The sequence below is a fragment of the Haemaphysalis longicornis genome, unplaced genomic scaffold (genome assembly GCF_048455015.1).
Source record: "Haemaphysalis longicornis isolate Haplotype H1 unplaced genomic scaffold, Haemaphysalis longicornis Haplotype H1 scaffold_8, whole genome shotgun sequence".
In the NCBI taxonomy this organism is placed as follows: domain Eukaryota; kingdom Metazoa; phylum Arthropoda; class Arachnida; order Ixodida; family Ixodidae; genus Haemaphysalis; species Haemaphysalis longicornis.
In genome coordinates, this window is record NW_027526445.1 from 54,578,082 (window position 1) to 54,599,240 (window position 21,159).

At 44.5% G+C, this 21,159-nt stretch overlaps 1 long non-coding RNA gene and 3 other non-coding genes across 4 annotated transcripts; 1 reads left to right on the forward strand and 3 right to left on the reverse strand.

Moving 5' to 3' along the window:
• Nucleotides 1-617: 617 nt before the first annotated feature.
• LOC144148699 (uncharacterized) lies at nucleotides 618-20,963 on the reverse strand. Its single transcript, XR_013318031.1, has 3 exons — nucleotides 20,692-20,963; nucleotides 16,136-16,204; nucleotides 618-756 (listed from the first exon to the last, which is right to left on the reverse strand). It is a non-coding gene; the product is annotated as an uncharacterized LOC144148699 (long non-coding RNA).
• Trnat-cgu (transfer RNA threonine (anticodon CGU)) lies at nucleotides 9,010-9,081 on the reverse strand. The gene has a single exon. It is a non-coding gene; the product is annotated as a tRNA-Thr (tRNA).
• Nucleotides 9,978-10,049, reverse strand: Trnat-ugu (transfer RNA threonine (anticodon UGU)). Its single transcript has one exon. It is a non-coding gene; the product is annotated as a tRNA-Thr (tRNA).
• Nucleotides 10,766-10,837, forward strand: Trnat-ugu (transfer RNA threonine (anticodon UGU)). Its single transcript has one exon. It is a non-coding gene; the product is annotated as a tRNA-Thr (tRNA).
• Nucleotides 20,964-21,159: the final 196 nt, after the last annotated feature.

The window sequence follows — 21,159 nt, forward strand, 5'->3', positions numbered from 1 at the left end:
AGCTTCTGTAGGCTGCTTGAGAATATGTTGTGTTGGCAGTGTTGTTCGCCTGAATGAGAGCTTATCTAATGGAGAACTCTTCTGCAATGCAGGTTGACGTCGTCTCTAAAGTTGAAGATTGCGAATGACAAATGCTTAGCGCGTACAGAGCAATATGGCACGCTCGATAAAACATCGACGAGACGGCATTCGGTTTCTCTAATACATTGCATCAAATTGTTAGAGTTCTCAACCTTAGGATATATACCGGTCACCTTAGGATTGACAAAACTGTCATTGTGCCTCATCTGTCTGATTCACAATCATTCGCTGTGAGAAAGAGGTAATTGGTAATATAAACCAAGCAAAAGAAAACCAAAGTGGAATCATCATCGCTCTGACCATTAGAACTCCGCTATTCGGGCAGGCAGCATTGGCAAGGCATCATGCAAGCGCATATATTTTACTGTGTTTACCGTGTTTAATAAAAAGTGTCATCTCAGGAGTAAAAATGTTATTTTAATATTTTTATTGGTATTGCTCCATATTGCCACGCGGAGTCGACGGCTAGACATATACAAAATACACAAAAAAGCGTCGTAAAATAACTTCTCTTCACAGCGCCGCGGCTATATTCCCGTGCGCAAATAATTAAAAAGGCAAGTCATCAAAAGTAACCTCGATTCTATTCTAAGTGGAATACCAACGAACGCACTCAGTGTCCAATAGTTTTAACTTACTTTGAAGCGTCCTCCAAATAATAAAATTGCAGACAAGCTGAAATAAATACGAAAAGAATTATAAATACAAACATTGGCATGGACATATATTGCTAATTAATAGAATCAGTTTTGAACGCGCTGGGTTATTTGCTTAGTTTTGAGGGAGCTGTCAAAAACGAATAGTTTGTTTATTTAATAAGAGTACTAAAAGGGTTGGATGAACTAAGGAACTTTTGCTTAAGCATCCCGCTATTTCTCAGCAATTTGTAGGTTTCAGCGCCTGCTACAAAAAATTAAGTGCCCTTCCATTCTGTGAAGAAGGATGACCAGAAAAGCTGCTGCGGTGCCGAGCCTCAACGTGAGAATATTCTCTTACCTTTTTATATACTTTATCAGAAGTCAACAAATCAAACTGTATGTGAATGGGATGAGGCAAGTTCTCGGTTTGCATGGCGTCAGCTGTGTCTGTACACGTACCAGTCGCCCGTATCGCAAACTCTGCATTGCGCCCAGTTCGGCAATTCTACAGCTACAATTCAGCATCTACGATATCTACGAAATTAAAGCGCACCTCTGAAGCCAACATCGACACTTTAGTGAAATAAAAATTAAGAAATCACTGGCACAGTGCCCACAAAATTCAATTTTTTTCGAACCAAGAATACTTTTATTTCCTATTGGTCTCTAAGCGCCCTGATTCCCGAATGCATGACTCATAAAATAAAGTCGAGTCATCGCAACCCTGTAGCGAATCGGAAGAATGCAGATAATAGTGCAAATCATAGTGTATCCTACAAAGATTTAAACAATTACTTTGTCCGCCACAATCCATTCTGCTACCTTGACGATTAAGAACATAATTATTACACATCAACCTATGTCGCGGATAAGTTTCCCGTTGCCTTCGTGTAAAATCAACCTCTCGTAGCAACCACAAGATGTTTCGTCCAAGCTCGTTATCATATCTTACTAGTGGGAAAAGGCGCCCCTCAACAAGCTCGAAGATGCTCTATTATCACCCCCAGGCCTGGTTTCGACAGCCACCAACTCCGTTTTAACTCAAAAAGCCTTTCTGCGATGAGCTAATGTCCCCATTTTAGATGCGACGCTGCGCATCATCCGCCGCGTCTCCAATCGTCGCTTCGGATTTCGCGAACACGACACCCTACGCATGCTCCAAGCCATTCTTATCAGCAGGATAGCCTACGGCACGCCATACCTGGCCCTAAGACCACAAGAAATACGGAAACTTGACGCCACCATACGCCAGGCCTATAAGACCGCTATGGGGCTCCCAATCAGCACGGCAAACAAGAAACTTTTGCAGCTAGGGGTCCACAACACCTGGGAAGAAATACAAGAGGCCCACTACGCATCTCAGATACGCCGATTACAGATTACGCCCACGGGAAGAGAGACACTTCTCCGTCTACACTACAGCGTCCCACCACGACAAGATCAGAAGATTCAAATCCCAGCAGACATTCGGCAACACATCCGCGTAGCTCCTCTACCCCGAAACATGCACCCGGTTTTCAACAAACAACGGCGCACGGCACGAGCTCGATTAATTCATAAGGACAATCACCATCTATCATGCACTCGATACACAGATGCATCGCCCTACCCTCATCAGAAAGCGCATGCAGCCTGTGTCGTTAACACGCAAGGCACAGAACTGGCAGCAGCGACCATTCTCACCACTTCCATCGAGACTGCTGAGGAGTGTGCCATCGCCCTTGCTGCAACAACAGACGAGGAATTTCTTACTGTTATAACTGACTCACAGACTGCCTGCAGAAACTTTTTAATTGCCCGCATATCTCAACCCGCACTGTACCTTCTTCGTCAAGTAAGAAGACTACCAGAAATCAATATCATTTGGTCACCCGGCTACCAGTCCCTCCAAGGGAACGAGGCGGCACATGCCGCTGCCCGTGCTCGTACACACCGGGCAGTTACCTCAGAGGGAGAAACCAACGACCGAACTGCTTCAAAGCCAGCCCCACTCCATACGTACACCGAAATCTTAGCTCACTACAAAAACGACCGCCGTCGCTTCCCGCCACCTCATTCTCAATTAACGCGCGACAAAGAAACCACTTTCCGGCGCCTACAAACCAATTCGTATCCCCATAACACCCTACTAAACGCTAGGTACCCCACCTAATACCCTCCCACCTGTAACTTCTTCCCTGTTGCTGGTACCCTATACCACGTGGTATGGGAATGCCAACGGACCCCCACTCTAACCCCAAATCCCCACCCTACCTATGTGCAGTGGGTGGAGCAGCTGACCAGCTCCGAGCTCTCGGACCAGCGCCGACTGGTGGAACGGGCCCGGACGGCCAGCCAGCTCCTAGGCATCTTGGAATAAGGATGCCTCTCACTGGCTGGAGGCCCTACGAACATCCTCCTGCTCACCAGTATAATAAATGTTTGTCTCTCTCTCTGAGAGCATCTCTTGTCGGCGGCCCTGTCCTTCCTGCGTGCGTCCGTCGTCGTCGTCGGCGTCCGCACTCTCCTCTGCTTACCCCTCTCCTCGCCGATAGCGAACGCTCTCTCGCGAGGGGCACTGGATTTGATTCAATTGGATTGGCTTGGCTTGGCTTCGCTTGGATTGAATTTGAATTGGATTGGATTAAAGTGGATTGTGTTGGGTTGTGTTGCGTCATAGCCGCGGCAGACGCACTGGCGCCGGCGCGTGACCAGGTGAGAGCGAACACTCTCTCTCAACATTTATGGGTGTGCAGCCCAGCTCGCTCTCACTCCGCTGGTGAGCGGTGCTGCGCATGTGCAGTACTCTATCTCTCCGCGGTCTCCTCTCCTTCGGGCGCGCTGCGCATATAACCGGTGTGCCGCTCTCCGGTGGCCTTTCGGTCGACGGTTGCTCTCCGCTTGCGCTTGAACCCCCCTCAGCGTCGCTTCACACCAGGGTTCCCGCGACGGGAAATGGGCGTAATTTTGTTCCCAATCCTAAGTCAAATCCCTGACTTTTAAAACTGGTCACTTTTTTAAATGTGGCCCAACAGAACGCTTCCGAACAATTTAGCCCCATAATTCACACCTTATAGAGCGAGTTCCACTCATATGACAAAACTTAACCAACCTCTTCCCCCGATGACTACGACTACATCGTATGAACCAGCGAAATACGCTGCCATGCGTAAGTACTTCCCTTACCTGCGTAACCTAATCCCGAAAACACGAATCTGTTCCTTCACCCCACCCGTTCAAACTTCTCCGACCTCTTGTCCAGTACTAGTTCGATTACCTCACGCAAGGTCACTGGCTATATGCAAGTGTGGGTCTTCACGTCTAAGACCCCCGTGTCTTTACGTAATCTTTTATAAAAATTTACAACTTCAAGATTAGCTAGTTTACAATGTTTCAAAAAAATGTGGTGAGCCACGAATCGCGCAATCCGTGTTTTGAAATAAATAATTACTAAAAACCAAAAACGCAGACGTTGGCCTAAGCTGGAATCGCAAATCTCTGAGAGCCGGTTTGCGGATGGCGAAAACGACGGGAGATTATTTAACGTGTATGTCAATGCTTCTTTATGTGTTAACAAGAGGCATCGGAGGCAGCGGCTTCCAAGGTTGTGATGACACCTTTCCATTTTAAAAACAGTTTTTCAGGAGACGGGTGGTGGAGAGCGAAGGGCTGCCTAATTGTTTTCATATATTCCTAAACGTTTCGTCAAGGTTCTCCATTTCCAACAAAACTGGACTTGTTTTTGGAAACTGTTTTATAAAAATTTAATATTTATCAAAATCAACTTCTAGAAAAGTGCTCTCTCACGCGTGAAATATTTACATTGTGAAAACTTACAAATGTCAGCATGCTAGTACAAATAAATAGTCGTGTTTTTATTTTATATAATGCTCGTTACAGTTTCGTGCAATTTTACGAGAACAGTTTAATTGTATTCGCTAGTTTCAGGCTCCACATTTGATCGACTGTTATAGGTTAGAATACGCAGTATATATTCTAGCACTCTATTTAGGAAGTGGTAGAAAACCTGGCATAAGAAAAAGAGATGTCCTTGTTAAAATTCTGATGTTTCCATTACAACTATATTCCTCATTAAAATGGTAGGCCTTGTTGTCATAGCCCTGGTTTCATGTCTTAGATTGTTCATGTGCGCGGTTTATTGTGCTACCAAACACCTGTGACCAAACCTGGGGCCGATTAACGACATAGCTGTATAACCACAACTATGAACATTCGCTACCTCGGCCGAAACGTTAAACCATTCCACTTAAGACGTTCTTTTGTTTCATAAAGTTTGTCGGTGCCGTGGACACTATATATATATATATATATATATATATATATATATATATATATATATATATCGCATCAGAATAGGTAAATGAGGGGCTCTGGAGGTCGTGGGTTCGGATTATACCTGGCGGGCATTTTTTCTCCACTTTCTGATTTTCCAAATTCTTTATCTTGAGCTACTACATCCTCCCCTTGCTTTCCGAGGTCTTCTTAACTGCCAATTCTTATTTCTATCTTATTTTCAACAAATAAGAAAGTGGAGAAAAAAAGCCCGCCAGGTATAATCCGAACCCACGACCTCCAGAATACCGGTCGAGAAGACCGGTATTCTGGAGGTCGTTGGTTCGGATTATACCTGGCGGGCATTTTTTCTTCACTTTCTTATTTTCCAAATTCTTTATCTTGAGCTACAACATCCTCCCCTTTGCTTTCCGAGGTCTTCTTGACTGCCAATTCTTATTTCTGTATTATATATATATATAAATATATATATATATATATATATATATAAATATATATATATATATATATATATATATATATATATATATATATATATATATATATATATATATATATATATATATATATGTATATATATATATATATATGTGTGTGTGTGTGTGTGTGTGTGTATCCCCCCGGCGGGCATTTTTTCACCACTTTCTTTCTGCCTAAAAAATTCTTCATCTGTAGCTATGAGCTACCGCATTCCCCCCTTTGCTTTCCGAGGTTTTTTTGTCCGCCAAACCCTTGTTCTGTTTTAATTAACCGAGCCGTCATTTCTCATATCTGATTCGCTATATATATATACATTGCAAGAAACTGTTCATTTTATCATTTGTCTTTACACTCTTGCCGTTGTTTTTGGTGTATTACTGTCAAACTTTGTTGCTCTGCCTGTCGTGTGGCCTTTACGACAGGCAGAACAACATAGGCATCTTTTTTTTTTTTTTTACCTGTACCCAGGCTGCGCCTGTGCTTTATTTCTGTCATCTTCACTACTTCAACTTGTGTGTGTCTTGTCGCTTCTTTGTTTCTTGCTATATGTTTCTTGTAATTTGTTTTTCATGTAACTACCCGTGCGCCAGCACTCAGGCCTCTGGCTGTTCCTGGGCACGTAAATAAACATGATTGATTGATTGATTGATATATATTAAATCAGAATAGGAAATGAGGGGCTCGTTGTAATAAGACTGAAAATAAGGGTTGGCAGTCAAGAAAACCTCGGAAAGCAAAGGGTAGGATGTGGTAGGTCATTAAAACAGATGAAGAAATTGGAAAGAAAAAAGTGGAGAAAAAATGCCCAACAGGTGGGAACCGAACCCGCGACCTTCTAAAGGTCGTGGATTCGGTTCCCACCTGGCGGGCATTTTTTTTCTCCACTTTCTTTCCAAATTCTTTATCTGTCTCAGGGACCTACCACATCCTCCCCTTTGCTTTCTTGGAGGTTGGTAGAGAACACAAGAAAAAAAAGCTTCGGACAAAGTAGAAACCCCGATTGTTGCCAATGTTTCAGCAAAGAGACTTGCCTTGGTCAGGGCAAACCCTCGCCTGGCGAACACGCTTTATATAGGGTTAGGTACCCAGGTGAGAGCAGAGAAGGAAGTTGAATGCAGGAACCGGATTGGTTTGGGAGTATGCAGGGGGAGATATTGATGGGGAAAGAATGTTGTATAGTTTGAGCGGCGAATTCGGTAAGGGGGAAGTCAGGTGTGGTGCATATATCAGAAAATTCTTGGAGAGGTAGGATGAGAGCGCGTTTGTTTCCACGCCGCGTGGCCTGCAGAAAGGTTCTCAGAAACGCCGGAAGCAGAAAAGGTGGCGAGTAAAGTTCTTGACAGAAGGTATCTGCAAGCCTCAGGTCAAAAAAAGGGTAGGGAAGGGAGAAAATAACGAGGTAAAGGAAAAAAGAAAAAAAGAAAAAAACCACACACGCACTCACGCAAAAAAAAGCAATAACCGCACAACTAAAATGGCACGTGTCGCCAACAGTAACATCCCTGGAACAGGCCTTTCCTGAATCTCAAAAAAGAAAATATAAAGTTCGAAGGGCGTACGGGGCGCAAGACAAAGCGGAGCAAGAAAGCCACAAGAAAATAAACATAAAATGCAATTCCATAGAAAAGGTTGGAGGGATACCTGCGCGTACTAAACTGGAAGCTATGGAATGAAAACAACTGGAAATACGTGACACATAAGGAGCAGACGGAAGGGTCATATTCTCTGGATAAGGTACAAGCAAGACAATGCCAAATGCTGCATTGCCTGTGAATATCGCAAGCGATATTCGACAATATTCCGATATTCACAGTGGGCATTGATCTATAGGGGCCACTTCCGTAAACAGCTCCCGGCTACCGCTGGATTGTGACGGCGGTCGACCGTTTTACCCGGTACGCAGAAATATCACCTCCTGCGATCGGGATGCCCTAAGCAAAATGCAGATTTTGTGCTGCAAAATATAATCTTGCGCCACGGTGCAGTTCGCATTCTTTTGAGTGACCGCGACAGAGTCTTCCTTCCCAAAATTGTGCCTTAATTGCTAGCAGCAAATACTGTGGATAATACTACCACTGGTTACCATCCTTAAACCAACGGCATCACCGAACGATTTCATCCAACTCTGTGCGACATGCAGTCCATGTATATTGAGCCGGACCACAGCCACTGGCATCAAATGATCAAATTTCTCCTTTTGTAACGGTCGCCTACAATACGGCAACCCAGCGCATCACAGGCTACTCACCTTTCCTCCTGTTTTTTGGACGCTACCCATCCTTCCTAATCGATACAAATTTCTTTGCCTCACCGGACTCTCCTGCCGCCCCGTTTTCTGACGTGTTTAACTCTCGGCTCAACCAATGTCGCCACCTCGGTTGTCTACGCACTGAAGCCACGCCACAAGAACGGAAAACGCAGTATGATTAAACTCACCGCTCCGTTTACTTAATTCCGTCCTGGGGAACAAATATAGCTTCCGACACCAGTACGCTCCTCCGGTCTACGCGAGACGTTTTTCCACCGGTACCTTGGTTTGTATATTGTGGTTGAGCAGACATCGTCAGTGAACTATCGAGTGTCTCGGGTAGCTGTCCCCACTGACTGCCGAAGGCAAGGAACCGAAATCGCGCACGTTTCCCGCATGAAACCTTACACCCAGCGTACACCGTAACTCACGGTGACCAGGCGGCCGCTTCCAGTCGACGTGGGAGATACTGTGAGCGTCTGTGAGCGCCGTCAACAATACTGGGCAGTTGTGGTGCCTTGGCGCACTTATATGCGGTGGTCATTCGCCATTGGTTCGTGGAGCGAGTCTCTAATTTGTACATATCCATTATAATCATCATCTTTACATGGTCATCATCTTCGGTGGCTAGGTCTCTTGGGTAACCGACGGGCTAATAAAAGCAAGTGGGGCAGTACGCTGCCTACTTTTTCGGGATTTTCGTGCGCCTATATATATATATATATATATATATATATATATATATATATATATATATATATATATACAGAAAGATAGGTCGGCAGTCTACAACGCCAAAGGAGGCATAGGGGTGTGGTTAGGCTCTTCTTTTTTTTTACTGTGGTTAATGAAGTTCATAGATGTTTTTTTTTAATATACGGAAGAAAGAAAGAGAGGAAAACACGCGCCCAGAGTGGGGACCGAACCCACGCCTTTCGATTAGATCTCGAATGCCTTACCAATTCGGCTATCTGGACGACTGTGTTCTCCTTCACTTTCTGGGCTATTTTTATTTACTAGAAGTGTATCCAACGAGCCCCTCAGTTCCTCACTATATATATATATATATATATATATATATATATATATATATATATATATATATATACATAAATATATATACATATATATATATACAGAAAGATAGGGCAGCAGTCTACAACGCCAAAGGAGGCATAGGGGTGTGGTTAGGCTCTTTTCTTTTTCACTACGGTTAATGAAGTAAACATTTTTGTTAATATACAGAAGAAAGAAAGAAAGAAAAACATGCGCCCAGAGTGGGGACCGAACCCACGCCTTTCGATTACGTGTCGAATGCCTTACCAATTCGGCTATCTGGGCGACTGTGTTCTCCTTCACTTTCTGGACTATTTATATTTTACTAGAAGTGTATCTGACGCTTGAGGGTGGTAGCCAGCGCCACTCTGACTACACGGGGAGAAGGGGACCTTCTTTTCAACCCCCGGGGCGTGACTCGAGCGTCTACAGCCTGTCATGAGCGGGTAACTGGCGGGAAGCCCTCCTATGTTACCTAGGCATCAAGGCTGCCAGAACCGAGACCCTCGCTAGGCTTTCGCAGAATAACATAGTAAGGAAATGAGGGGCTCGTTGAGGAAAATACAGAAAGATAGGGCAGCAGTCTACAACGCCAAAGGAGGCATAGGGGTGTGGTTAGGCTCTTTTCTTTTTCACTACGGTTAATGAAGTAAACATTTTTGTTAATATACAGAAGAAAGAAAGAAAGGAAAACACGCGCCCAGAGTGGAGACCGAACCCACGCCTTTCGATTACATGTCGAATGCCTTACCAATTCGGCTATCTGGGCGACTGTGTTCTCCTTCACTTTCTGGACTATTTATATTTTACTAGAAGTGTATCTGACGCTTGAGGGTGGTAGCCAGCGCCACTCTGACTACACGGGGAGAAGGGGACCTTCTTTTCGACCCCCGGGGCGTGACTCGAGCGTCTACAGCCTGTCATGAGCGGGTAACGGGCGGGAAGCCCTCTTATGCTACCTAGGCATCAAGGCTGCCAGAACCGAGACCCTCGCTAGGCTTTCGCAGAATAACATAGTAAGGAAATGAGGGGCTCGTTGAGGAAAATACAGAAAGATAGGGCAGCAGTCTACAACGCCAAAGGAGGCATAGGGGTGTGGTTAGGCTCTTTTCTTTTTCACTACGGTTAATGAAGTAAACATTTTTGTTAATATACAGAAGAAAGAAAGAAAGAAAAACACGCGCCCAGAGTGGGGACCGAACCCACGCCTTTCGATTACATGTCGAATGCCTTACCAATTCGGCTATCTGGGCGACTGTGTTCTCCTTCACTTTCTGGACTATTTATATTTTACTAGAAGTGTATCTGACGCTTGAGGGTGGTAGCCAGCGCCACTCTGACTACACGGGGAGAAGGGGACCTTCTTTTCAACCCCCGGGGCGTGACTCGAGCGTCTACAGCCTGTCATGAGCGCGTAACTGGCGGGAAGCCCTCTTATGCTACCTAGGCATCAAGGCTGCCAGAACCGAGACCCTCGCTAGGCTTTCGAAGAATAACATAGTAAGGAAATGAGGGGCTCGTTGAAAAAAGGCGTGGGTTCGGTCCCCACTCTGGGCGCGTGTTTTTCTTTCTTTCTTTCTTCTGTATATTAACAAAAATGTTTACTTCATTAACCGTAGTGAAAAAGAAAAGAGCCTAACCACACCCCTATGCCTCCTTTGGCGTTGTAGACTGCTGCCCTATCTTTCTGTATTTTCCTCAACGAGCCCCTCATTTCCTTACTATGTTATTCTGCGAAAGCCTAGCGAGGGTCTCGGTTCTGGCAGCCTTGATGCCTAGGTAGCATAAGAGGGCTTCCCGCCAGTTACCCGCTCATGACAGGCTGTAGACGCTCGAGTCACGCCCCGGGGGTTGAAAAGAAGGTCCCCTTCTCTCCGTGTAGTCAGAGTGGCGCTGGCTACCACCCTCAAGCGTCAGATACACTTCTAGTAAAATATAAATTGTCCAGAAAGTGAAGGAGAACACAGTCGCCCAGATAGCCGAATTGGTAAGGCATTCGACATGTAATCGAAAGGCGTGGGTTCGGTCCCCACTCTGGGCGCGTGTTTTTCTTTCTTTCTTTCTTCTGTATATTAACAAAAACGTTTACTTCATTAACCGTAGTGAAAAAGAAAAGAGCCTGACCACACCCCTATGCCTCCTTTGGCGTTGTAGACTGCTGCCCTATCTTTCTGTATTTTCCTCAACGAGCCCCTCATTTCCTTACATATATATATATATATATATATATATGTGTGTGTGTGTGTGTGTGTGTGTGTGTGTGTGTGTGTGTGTGTGTGTGTGTGTGTGTGTGTGTGTGTGTGTATGCATGTATAAAGTCAATACATACAAATGTCTATGTTATGATCAATATCACGCTGCCTACGGCCACTGCAACGGCAACGCATGTCTCATATATCTCCAATTAACCCGGTCCTGGGATAAGTGTGACAAAATTAAACCCGGCAAACATCTGCCCTGTCGAACTCTCTGCGACCCGCTGGCGCGTTTCCAATCTGTAGGGATCACCTCTGTTATTCTTAATGACCAACGGTAATCATGCATGCGCATTTCATGCCCCCCCTTAGGGGAACCTGCAATCAGCCGTTCCATTCCTCGCTGAGTCATGCTCAATTTATTTTGGATCCTTTTAGTGAGCCTCCGAATTTCTGCCCCGTATGTGAGTACAGGTAAGATTAAGCTGTCATACACTTTCTTCTGCAGGGACAATGGTAGGCTGCCTTTCAGTATCTGATAATGTGGTCGGACTCACTCTACCCCATTTTTGTCCTTCCAATTATCTCTGCGTCATGGTTACGGCTCGAGGTCACAACGTGGCACAATTTAGATATACAACTTAGATTTAGACACACAACTTAGGCAATTTAGCATAACTTACATATATTCGTTTACCACTTCCACTGCCTCTCCACCTAACTCAAACCGCGGTGCTCTCCCGAGGGGAATGAGAATTGCTTAAGTTGTCTGCATAATACTTTGCAGGCCCACTATTCTACTCTGCTTGTCCAGTGTGTTAATCATTGTTTACAATTCGAACCCCGAGTTAATTAGCAAGGTGCCGTCATCAGCAATTCTGAGGTTGCTGGGGTATTCTACATTGCCTTTATGCCCACCTGTTCCTAATCCAATGTTCTGTATACCTCTTGTAAACATGCTCTGAAAAACCTTGGAGAGATTGCGTCACCTTTTCTGGCGCCCTTCCTAATTCGTATTTTACTGCTTTCCTTATGGATGACGATGGGAGCTGTGGAGCCATTTTAGAGATTAACTAGTATTCTTACGTAATACTCGTCTACACCATGATTCCACAAAGCCTGGAGAGCTGCTCAGGCTTCGACGGAGTCAAATGCTTTCTCATAATCGATGAAGGGTATATGTAGGTTTGAGTGTACGCGCGCATTTCTCTAAGAGCTGATTGATCATCTGAATATGGTCATTTTATTAGAATAAAAAAACCGTGCGTGCTGATTAGATTGACGGAAATCTAAGGTGGCGGAAATTCTGTTAGCCATGTCCCTGGTAATTACCTTGTAGACGACAGACAGTAACGCTGTGACCCTGTTATTTCACGTCCTTCATGCCAGCTATCTTATGATTTAGGATGACGTTCGCGTTCTTCCAAGATTCTAGTACACTCGCAGTCATCAGCCATTGCGTATACGGGTTTGCAAGTTTTTCTGGTGCGATTTGCCCGCCATCCTTTAGGAGTTCTGCTGTTATCTGGTCTTCACCAGGTAGTTTCCCCCCTAGCATTTCTGTCAAAGCCTTCTTTGGTTCTTCTGTCGTTACTGTTCGGACATCTATATCCTCTGAACTACGTTGTCGTTCGATATAATCCTGGACGTAGCGGCAACTGTAGAGTTGAACCCCTCGGCTACTCTAACTATTGCATTGTCTTGCTTGTCTATAAGGGCATACGTCTAATTTTCCCCCGTGCTTGGACGCCCGTCCACTGCTTTCAGGCTGCCTCCATTCTTTACAGCATTCTCAATCCTCTCCGTATTATACTTCTCTGTCAGCTGCCTTAGGCTTATTGACTAGCTTCGAAAACTCCGCTTGTTCCATTCTGCCAGCTGGGGTAGAGATTGTCACATTTTGCGGTTTCCTAATTAAATCTTTCGTCTCCTAGGAAAGTTTAGCAGTATCCTGTCTAGCGATCGTACCTCCGACTTCGACGGCGCACTCCGCGATAATGCGTGTAAGATTGTCGCTGGCTTCCTGTGTTGTAAATTTTGCTTCATCAGTTAGAGCTGAATATCTGTTCTACAGCACGATCCTGAATTATTCAAATTTACGTCTCATTGATAGGCTTTTTACGTACAGTGCTTCCTAAAATCAAGCCTATTTTGTGATCTTACCATACGGTGGTCACTGCAGCTTACCTTTCCGAGCACTTCCGCATCCTGCACGACACCAGGTTTTTCGCAAATCCTGAATTCTATTTCATTTTTATACTCCAAATTCCGTCTCCCCCACGTCCACTTCCGGCTTGCAGAAGAAGGTCTTCATGGTACGTAGATTATTCCGTTCTCCGAACTCGACTACTAGGTCCCCCCTGCTAGTTCTACAACCCAAACAATAGTTCCAAACTGCCCTGTGTCCAGCCTGATCCTTGCCGTCTTCAGTTATGCAGTCTGCCACAACTACGGTACATTGGGTGTTTGCTTTTGCTATCGCCGATTACGCTTGTTTATAGAAGAGTTCATCTTGCCGGTCGTCATGGCTTCATGTAGAGTAGCCTTGTAACACCTTGAATTTGTACCTCTTATTAAGCCTAAATACAAGACCGGCTAACCTTGCGTTAATGCTATAATATTCGTCAATGAAGCCAGCCATGCTTTTATTGTCTGGAAATCCCACTCCCAGCTCTGTCATGTCCACTCGGCCACGGTAAAACAGGACGTGTTCATTTTGAAGCCCTGTAAAGTCTTCACCTGTCCTTCTAACCTCACTAGCGCTATTACATTCCATTTCTATACTCTAATTCCTAGAACACCACCTCTAGACTCACCTGGGTAGATAAAGTTCTCGTGTTAAACGTTGCCTAGTTAAAGGAGCCTTGAAGAGAAAACAAAAGTTTGTTTTATTCCAAAGGTTAGGTGTTTCATAGTACCCCAAGCGCTTTCCCGGAAGCAAATGATGCTTTATTCACTGAGAAATAATGCAATTTAAGCCAAAATTTTAAATCTCCCGCTAAAATTGCACATTTGGTGACGTGAACAATGGCGTCATACGAGCCGGTCCATGAAACAGATACTTAGTATGTCGACTCCATACAGCACCCGCACGCGGGAGTCAGACAGGAACCGAAACTCGTGCCGAAACCGAGACGGCGGCCTTTTTAAAAATACTAGTAAACCCTAGTGCACCCGCAGCCCTAGTCATGGAATCGCCTGATCCGGAGAACAAAACTCTCGCCGAGAAGCTAGGGCTTGCATTTAACAACCTCACACCACTTGAATGCTCAATGCTTCTAAGTGCACGAGCGGCAGGAGTAGTGGGATACGCAGTGGACGGGAAAGCGACCATTCCGCGATAGCCACAACAGACGAACGCTCTGCCGTCGGCACCGCTGCCTCGTCAGCCCCGTCGCGACGGACGAATACATACTGGTACGTATGTGCCGTATTTTTATTACGGTTAATAATAAATCAATTTCAGTAGCAGTATCGCTTATGCCAGTTGGCCGGTGTCGTGTATTGAAAGCCGTTCGCGCGAGCTCTCTGCTCCGACCAGAAAGATACGAGCGTCAATGCGCGGTGTGTACGGCATTTTTTCCGCCAAGGTCAGAGCGCTTTGACGGTGATGTGACGAAGTCGGCGACGAGCGCCAGCATGTCCCAGGAGTGAGCTAACGTAAGAGTCCCTGCCGTAATCACTTCCTCGGAAATGAAGCGAGCACACTCGTACTTCCTTTAGCTCCCTTTCTGCTCCGTTTGCAAAGTTCACAAAACGTAGCCACTTGCTTCACCGCGGTTCGTCGTTTGGCAGCACATGAAAGGAGATCTCTTCACCGGCGGGGATGTCGCATTCCCTCGACGATTTTCCCGTACTACATGGACATTTCAAAACGAAGCAACGAAATTTCATTGTAAAGTACACGAACAAACAGAAGTTTTCAGTCGTTGTAAACTAGAAACGAGCTCGTAACGACAGCAGCAAGCCAACCCCTATCGAAACTTATGCGACGACTGGCACTATCTCGTCGCTTCTTGCTGTTCCTTACTCCCCTCGTTTCTATTTTTACCTTTGCTCATTGGCGTTATGACGGCCAACCTCCTGTGATTAAGATACCAAGCAAGGTCGCGGCTGTACGTGCTGGAACGGTTCGTTGGCCCCTAAGAGCCTCGAACCCGAAAATTCGTCTGCGCGACGGCGAGATGTCGAGCTCGGCCGTCGGTAGTTTCGTACGCATTGGCGCACACGCTTGCGTGTTCGTTCGGAACATCAACCGTTTAATCCACCGTTCTTTGTCATAAAAAGAATGTGCAGTATGTTTCACGGGCATATAGCTCGCTATGCAAACTGTAAGCCCTGCCTAACATACGTTTGCTTTTGGCGGCCTCCGCCAATCGCAGAGCATTCTCGAGTGACATCATAGGTTCTGTTGCGGAAAATGAGCTGGTGGGTCGCATGGTCATTTCATTTTTTATTAATTATGTAGCTTATTTGAGCGAAGTTCGCGTTATAAGTGGTGTCGTTATGGTTCCAACGAGGCAACCTTTCGAATGAATCAAACTTGTATTTTCTCTTCGTGGCTCCTTTAGGATGCCAATGGCTTACGTAAACGTGTATGTATACGCAAAGCAAATTCCAATGGAGCTTCCAAGGTGTTTGGGGGTTATTCCCGGCACAGCGTTAACGGAAATAGCACGTCTTAATTGGTTGAATTTTCTTTCAATTCTAGGCATTCTATCTATCGAATAACGGCAACGTGAACTACAATGGCTAGAAATATAAAAGCTCCATCTAATATTGCATTGGCTATGATTAAAAGGAAATATGCCTTTTTTCATAGCATCTCTCCTTAATGTTTCTTGTATGATCGTAATCATGTTGCAGTTCAGAAAACCGGAAGGTACGCAAAACCACATCACGCAAACTCTGTGGAATTTGGCGGTTTATAACATTGAAAAAGAGGTGCTTCGTTTTCATAGTTAGTAATGCTCGCCTAGTTTAAAATTGTTAGCATAGACTTTGCTTCAATTGTTGGCTATCAGGCATAAATAGCTTTGAAAATCTAATTGGTTTGCGTACGGTACAGCTTTTCTCAACATGTTTTCAAGTATGAAGATTAATATTTCCAGCTATCCTAAGGTTGAGTAAGGTCAGAAAGTTACCCTTTCCCGGCATAGAAGAGGTGGCCGGCAAATTCTGACAACAAGCTTGTATTTCATTCCAGCTACGACCTGAAATATAAATCATAGAATTTTTGTGAATTACGAGTAGTTCGCGGCACAATTAAGATTTATTTCTGCGTTTTCGAACACATAATACCTGTTATCTCCATAAAAGTGTTAATTTTTGTTTCCATCAACGCACCCTTGGAGGTTTCGACGTGTAAAAGGTAGCTAAAATTGTAACTTGTTGATACCTCTTAGAGACAACTTTTTGGTGGAATAAACCAACTTTCATTGAGGAAACGTTCTACCAACGCCAAAAGCCAATAAAATGTCGGCAAAGCACTTCGGTATTGGGCACTTCAGCAAAATTCTAGATATAAAGTAATTAAAAAGTAATTTGGTGATCCCGCCGCTTTGTGAACTGATTTTGACATATCGCTTTATTAAATATTCGTACGTCACCGCACTTTAAACAGGATACACTAAATATGCAACGCAGGTTTCAAAAGTCGCCTGCTATACCGCAAGGAAAGCTGTGGCCGATTTAAACATCGCCATATAGATTTCAACACGCCGTATCCGTTCAAAAAACACCTAAACTCCTGTAAGTTTCGAAGTAGCGGCTTACTAAAAGACAACAACGCATTACCGAGTCATCCTCATCATAGTAATCAGCCGGCTCAGGATCACTGCAGGACGAAGGCCTCTTGCGTTGACCTCCAACCACTCCTGTCTGCGCTACTCGAGTCCACTGTTTGGGCCGAAGTTTCCTAGGTATTAATTCATCGTGTTATTGGCCTTTCTTTAATTCTAAACCCAGTTTTGGTATCTACTGTGATACTGTAATTGTCTACCGGTGGTCGGTTCGTCTCACTACATGGCCAACTGAAGCCACACTTTTTTCTTTATTTTAACTATGATATCGTCAACTCTAATTTGTTCTCTGGTTATTTAGGTATCTCTTTTCTTGTCCCTGTGTGTTATTTCTGACAATATTCGTTTCATGCCTGGTTGGGCCGACCTAACTTGCTTTCTAGTTGTTTAGTAAATCTCCAAAGTTCACCTCCGTATGTTATCCCCGGCAGTATGCGCTGTTTTATGATTTTTCTATTGAGTGACAGTAGTTGCTCACTTATCATTAATTGGTAGTGCTTGCCGAGTGCACCCCCCGCCCATACCTATTCACCGCCAGATATGACTCTGGTTGTTTGTGACGGCGCTAACCATCTGTCCGAGGTCGTCACATTCCTTTACTTCTAGAGTTTCGTTTACTAAGCTCACGAAGACGTTCCTGTCATGCTTATTCTTCATTAGTTAAGATTTATTGATATTTATGTTTAGCCCTCTTCCGTGCTTTCTGATGGTGCTTCCTCAAGTATGGTTTGCATGTGTTCGACAGTCTCACTCAGCAAAATATGTCGTCCACAAATTTCAAATGACTCAAGTATTCCCCGTTCATCCTTGATCCTATGTATTCTTAGTCAAGCTTTCTAAATGACCCTTCCATACATACTGTGAATAGATTTGGAGATGTGGTATGTCCCAGTCTTACTACATTTCGGAGTGGAAATTTGTCGCTATGCTTCTGGAGGGTAACCCTGCCCGTGCATCGCTTATATATGTCTTCTAGAAGTCGGATGTAGATTTCCTCTATTTCCAGTCCTTTTAGTGCTTCTAAAACGGCTGAGGCCAGTAGGCCATCAAACGCTTTATCGTAACCTATAATACCACGTAAAGGGGTTTATTCTACTTTGCGGATATTTCTATCACTTTATCACATAGTTGACGACACGGATGTGATCCGTGGTTTAGTACCCTTTGCTAAACCCAGCGTGCTCTATGGGTTGATGGAAATCCAGGCTGTAACCTATGCGGCTACTTTGGTAAACAGCTTGTAAACAACTGACAGTAGGCTGATGAGTCTGTAATTATTCGGGTTCTTGGGATCTCCCTTCTCATGAATCCGAATGATTTTGTCGTTTTTTCTAAGCCATGACCCCTTTCTGAGTCTTTAAGCATACCAAAAATAGATACAGCAAGCTATTCATTACAATATCTCCCACCTCTTTGAATATCTATGGTTGTGCCGTCGTCACTTGCAGAGTTTTCTGTTTTGTTACTAGTGGGACATCGCACGTTGAGCTTGTATTCTCAGAAGTTTCATTTGGTCTAAAGTCGCTAGCATATAGCCTCGCGTTGAATCGCTCCGCTACATTAATTATCTTGTTCACGATGTACGTAACGTTTCCCTGTTAATCTCTGAGTGCGTGCATCTTGTATTTGGTGGTGGCTAGGTTTCTCCTAGTTGCTTTCAAGATTTCCCATTAAGCAGCGTTTCTTCGATTACTGCCATTTTATATACACGAATGTATTTTCTTTATTTCTGTTAATCAGTTATGACAGCTCAGCCAATTCAATCTGATCCACCGTAACTTGGCACTTTCGTGTTCTTACGTTGGGCAATTAGTCCCTTCGTTTTCTTGGTTTTGCAGTGTGTTCTCTACATGTTTCTTCTCCCACACATGCTACGGATTCACTGGGTGCCCATTTTACAGCGTGTCTACACAGACCTCTTTCCGCTCGTTCAAAAATGAGAATGTGTTTTGAAGAGGTATTTTAAACTCTTGTTACCTGGCTCTGATTCACTCTGTATGGGGCTCTTAGTTTTCCAGGATTTCGTGGTTTCTATTCTGAGATTCGGATTTAGCCTGCACCTAACCATAAGTACGCTTGTGAACGCTGCTCCGAATCTTACTGAGCATCTCTACGTCTTGTACGATACGCGGGTTGTCAAATAAATGAAGCCAATTTTATTATTCGTTGTACCGTCGGTACTTTTCCATGTCAATTTTCTATTCTTTAGTTTATAGCAAATGTGTTTACTAACCTCAGGTTTTTTCTCCATGCAAATGCCACCCGTGTATCTGCTCGACTGTTGCGATTACTATTTCGAACTTTCCCACTGACATTTCTTCCATTTGCTTCTTATCGATATTTGCATAAAGTCTGCGATCACAATCGTGAACTGCGTTGTTGGATTGTTCATGGCTTATTTCTCGTGTTTGTAAAACTATCTACAGGTTTATAATCATAGCTGGTGGTTGCCGCATTGGCCTGAATTATCGTTACCCTGTATCGCTTGTTTATTTTGATGACAACAGCCCCGTCTCTCTCGCTAGTGCTGAAAAACCTCCACGTTTTCTTATTTTTCAAACTGTAAGAAAAACCCTACCCCGTGTTCTTTTTTTCTTGGGGTCTACAGTAGCACAGAATATGCACGCTAGTGAGATCCATGAAGCGTTCTCCTGTCCTTCTCACTTCACGTAACCCTATAATACCCCACTTAATATCAGAGAGCTCCTCTAGTAGTGCAGAGTGCGTGTCTTGAACGTTGCCAGGGTAAAGGTAAAATGGCGGCCTGTCCAGATCCAGAGATTCTTAGTACTCTCTGGTGTATTGCTGGTCTGGCCAACGCTGTGGACAGGTGCTCTACAGCTGCTGGGAAAATAGTTGAGTTGGTTAGTTATGGGCGGTGACGGCCAACTACTGCACTCGGGCGGCCAGATCCTTCTCGGGTGATGAAGTACTGTTTGTGCACCCAATAACCTTCCCAGCGTGGTTGAACCTTTCTAGTGTAGCCCCTTAGGTATGGGGGATAATGGTTACTTCTAGAGCAGGCAGCACTCCTACCTGCATGGTGTGGTCATAGAGCGCCATACGAAAAATAGCGAAGTTGCGAGAGACGTTTTTCGTCGACGACGTTGTCGCGCACGCCTGTAGTCATACCAAGGCTGCGTTTATCGGTTTTGCTTTTTACACGAGCGGTTCCGAAGGACTAAGCTGACACGCTGGCTTACTGAAGAAATTCACTGATGTTTAATGGTTGGAAAAGTAAGCGACTGCCATGCTCAAATGTATAACAGCAAAAAATGGCTAGTTGGAAGCCCAGCCGGCCAACGAGAAGCTGGTGAACACAAGCCGGGCTACTCAGCCGAGGCTCAGCTGGCTGGTTTGAAGCTCAGCTCGCGAAGCCTTGTCCAAACGGGTCACCAGGAATGGAAGTTTCTCGAAGATACGGTGACTGTTTACGTTACGGCTTTTGGTTAACATTTACCACAAATGAACCTAGCGATGTGATTTAACGTGTCAAACTATCGGAACAGCAACACGATAACACCAGTATGGCCTTTAAATAGTCCCCTTGTCGCGGAAGTTAGCTAGCTTTGTTTTGTTAACATGTCAGTTACGGGCATTACAGTATCACCAATATTATTCTAACGCTACCTTCATAATGGTTATTATTGAATTCCATTCTTGCAGTCTTCCGTTTTCAATACTAGTACGCTACAACAAAAAAGTATTAAATGTGATAATATTTCCAGAAAAAAAGTATTCAAATAATAGGAGAATTAAAAATCGCGAAAATTTTCATTCTGTCACACTGTCTTTCAAGGCTGCGTCAAAAGGAAGGTTTAAATGAGACGTAGTATTTCACCGATGCACTTTTAGTTGTGATAGGTCAGACGATCATAGAGCAAGCAAGAAATGTTTACCTGTTTCCACGCGAACATCACCTTCACGCTGCGCCGATATAGGTACCGTTCACCAAACGCTTTCTTTACAGCCCACGTGGCATATTTATAAAGTTCGTGACTTCGCCATGGCTGATCTATTTTTCTCCAGCCACCAACCAATGGTGGTCGCCCGTAAAATCTTCCGTTATCAGGACGAGCTGCAGGATGGCACACTTCCAAGACACCGGTGAGAACAAGAAAAGTTATTGCCAATATCTTCATGATTTGTGCGAGTTCCGCGGCCTGTGTCTGCGGTTTTTACAGCTGTTTTTTTGTCAAGCTGCTGGAATCGCTTGTTAAGAGATGACGCAGAACAAAGCATTATGCATTCTCGGCGACAGAACGTTTGCTTGAAAGCAACACAAGCGCGTTCTATAGCGCCAGTGTGTTGCCCCGCATACTGGCGCTATACAGAGTCTAGGCGGAGTTACGTGAAAATTTTGGACA